Below are 3653 nucleotides of genomic sequence, written 5' to 3' on the forward strand. Positions count from 1 at the left end.
TTCCTTCACATAACAACACATGATGGGAATCCACCATGTTCAAGGCATTTTGTAGCATGAGGTATACAAAGATGTTGGATGATGCATAGTTGCTACTTTTATAGAATTCATGATTGGGAGAGAGGCTAAGCACACACATATACTAGCTATAAAACAAGGTGGAAAGGGATAAGTAGAGAAAGAGAGAGGAAGTACCACCTTTGCTCATGGGAAGCTCCTGGTTGGGGACCTCAGGATGGCAGCACTGGAGCAAGACTTTAAGGGACATGTAAGATTACAACAGATCAAGAACAAGTGGCCCAGGGATTTAGCTCAGTGGTTCCGGCGCCTGCCTCACAAGCGCAAGGTCCTGAGTTCGTTCCCCGGCACAAAAAAAAAAAAAGAACAAGTGAGCAAATGTGAGATTTACCTTTTTATTTATAATTTTTCTCTTATTAGAAATAGCTATATTAGAGTTCTCCAAAGAAACAGCAAATAGAATTTCTATAAATAAGTTACAAGAGATTTTATTACAGGAATTAGCTTATGTAATTATGGAGGCTGCAAGTCCCACAGTGTGCCATGGTCTGCAAGCTGGAGAATCAAGCAAGACAGTGATGTAATTCAGTCCAAGTCCAAAGACCCAAGAACTGGAGGAACCAATAATGTAACTCTCAGTCCAAGGGCAAAGATCTGAGAAGTAATCAGGGGTGAGGGCAGTGCACTGGTGTAAGTCCCTGACTCCAAAGGGCTGAAATCCAGGGGCTTCAATGTCCAAGGGCAGAAGGAGATGGATGCCCTGATTTAAGAAAAAAATGAATTCACCCTTTCTCTGCCTTGTGTTCTATCTAGGGCTCCAAAGATTGGATCATGCTCATCTATATTAGAAGAAGTAGATCTTTACTCAGTGTCCTGATTCACATGCTAATCTCTTCTAGAAACACTCTCATGGAAATAATGCTTTATGTGCTATCTGAGTATTTCTTAACTAGAAAAGTAGACAGCTAAAATTAACCATCACAATACCTTTTATAGTCCTTCCCATTTTAAAAAATGTTCTTCAAATGAAGCTGTCCTAATTAAAAAAATCTTTTTCTAAACTCACAAGCCTTTCTTCATTTTCTTAAATGGATATTAATTTAAATCTTTAATAAATTTTCTTTTTTAAAAAAATTATTTTATTGGTACATTTTAGGTATACAATACATTTATATTTATCATTGGGTGCTTGTACCTAATAAATTTGCTTTTAATTTGGTACTTAATCAACCACGATGAACATGAAGTAAGAATAGCTAAGTAGCAATAACATGAGCTTACTAAAAAATATTCCCCCCAAATTTTGATGTTTCTTTCCTTCTCTCCTTCCCTACTTCCCTCCTTCCCTCCTTTCTTCTTACTTTCCTCCCTCCCTCCCTTCTTTCTGTCCTTTCTTCCTTTCATAGTTATAAGCCTTATTTGTGATAGAAGAACAACAGGGCAACAAAACAAGAATTAGTAATGCTCCAATGAATCCCATAAGTAAATGATTGTTCCAAGAGTGAGATAAACCAAGGTAAAAGAATAGAACCTTTGAGGCTGGGGATTTAGCTCAGTGGTTCCACCGCCTGCCCTGCATGTTCAAGGACCTGAGTTTGATCCTTGGTACCAAAAAAGAAAAACAAAATGGAACTTTTAAATTTTAAGTTTTGTTATAAAAATTAGGCCTCTTGGTATCTTGATACAAGTTAAAATTCTACAGCGACTTTCAAAATACAATCAAGGCCCTGGTAAGTAAATGAACAAGCTTTTTAAACAGCTTGGTTATTAAATATTATATACTGTAAAAGATCTAGAAAACTAGAGCTTCAAGTCATGTTTTGAAAAAGCCATTAAACTTACTTGAAAAATCAATTATAGAATACAAAATACAACAAGATCCCACTGACTCCATGACCTTGAGTTCCCCAAGTCCTTCATGTAGCATTACAACCACAATCAATAGAGGTATGACATTAGGATGCTGTGTGGACACAAGCATGTCCATCCTGCATTTGAGTCCCACTGTCACTAAGATATTCTTGAACTAGAGCAAGCAATGGAATATCAGGAGCCAGTTGGCATGAAGGAAAAGTTGGAACATTCCCCACTCCCACTTTACTCTCAAACTTCACCCTCTGGGTATTGGTTCTTCCCTGGAGATGTGTTGGGTTCTTATAAGTTTGCTTTTAAACACTGTCTATGGTGGGGTATTTAGCTTGGATTAATGGTGGTGATTTCTCTAGCCTGCTCATGTACTATAACCTGTTATTTTACTGTGTGCTACAGATGAGCCAGTTAGCTGGCCTATCAATCTAACCCCTGTGGAGATTTCACATGTCAGTTGCTTGAAATATTCCAGGAGATCAACGTAGTCATTTGCATAGGCAATGACCTTAATCCCTTGTCCAGCATGTTTTATTTTCTTGAAGCTTTTTACACTCATCTACATCTCCTCTCCAAACTAGTATGAAATGTTCTAAGATTTATGCTTGATAACCTCCAGGAAGAGGGCCTAGAAAGTGGTGTCATCCTCAGTCCAGCCACAACCCAGGAATAGAAATGATTTGTTTTTATAGAGTTCCTTAATCTCTTTCAAACTTCAGTGTTCCTGAGCACATTCTGATATCCAGTTGGATGAAGGACAGTGCCACTCAAATGGGTGTAGACCTTATGGATGCGTGACACACTCAACTTCAACTTCTCCTGAACCTACTCCAGGAACTTTTTCCTCATCGGTAAGGCCAAAGAAGTCAAGCTGTTTTCTCTGGTCTGCTGTATACAGTTCCTGGAAATAATAAAAAATTGTAGGCCCCATTTTACATCAAGTGAAGAATTGACTACAGCAGCTGTTTTCCAGAACCTTCTTCCATTCTTGACTCCAGGTCATCAAATGCTTCATATAAATAGCCAATGAAAAATGCGGATCAAACATTTCCGAATATGAGGAAAGTGTTTCTAAATAGGACTATAGGCAACTTGGACAAGGTTCTTTTCTTCATGGAGATATTTCTGAAACTTTTGGCTCCCCTCATCTTCTAGAAGATAAAAATCAATAGTATCAAGTAAGGCCTGACTTAACCCCTTCCAAGATTTTAGGAGTGGAATCTGAGGTTCAATTGCAGCACTAATCCCTATTTCTATCACCAGCATAAGTTCCTGATGCTTCTTAGCTGTTAAACTTGGAAGGAGCTTCCTAGGCTTTTTGGTGGGAGTGCACCATCATTAGAGAATCCAAATATTGTCTATATCAAAGGCCTGGCTCTCATAGAAGCCATCCAGTTTCATGTCCCCTCTAAACACCACTGCACCAGCTGCCAAATTTCTATGTTTTCATAAACCCCAAAGACTTTTTCCATTCTACCTCTTGCATACAAACAATTGTACATAGTACATAATAATTGTGCACTATTTTATTATTCTAAATTGTGGTTTTTATCATCTGCTATTGTTTCTTGTAGTTCTTTACTCATATGTTTCTCATATTTATCACTCCTACCAGCAAAATAATGTTTTATTGTATCAGTGTATCGTTTCTGCTGTCTACCTGTTTTCCTACAGCTGTGTATTTAGGGTTTTTTCTATTTTTTACTTATGTTAATGAGTTTTTATTTCATTTATTTATTTATTTTCGTACCAGAGATTGAACTTGGGTC

The 3653-nt window shown here is 37.6% G+C and overlaps 1 pseudogene; it reads right to left on the bottom strand.

Annotated features, from left to right (window-relative positions):
* Positions 1 to 2248: 2248 nt before the first annotated feature.
* Positions 2249 to 3275, bottom strand: LOC101703368 (protein FAM118B pseudogene; annotated as a pseudogene).
* Positions 3276 to 3653: the final 378 nt, after the last annotated feature.

The sequence above is a fragment of the Heterocephalus glaber genome, unplaced genomic scaffold (assembly GCF_053883595.1).
Source record: "Heterocephalus glaber isolate CG9 unplaced genomic scaffold, H.glaber_assembly_v1.0 deba00001457, whole genome shotgun sequence".
Taxonomy (NCBI): domain Eukaryota; kingdom Metazoa; phylum Chordata; class Mammalia; order Rodentia; family Bathyergidae; genus Heterocephalus; species Heterocephalus glaber.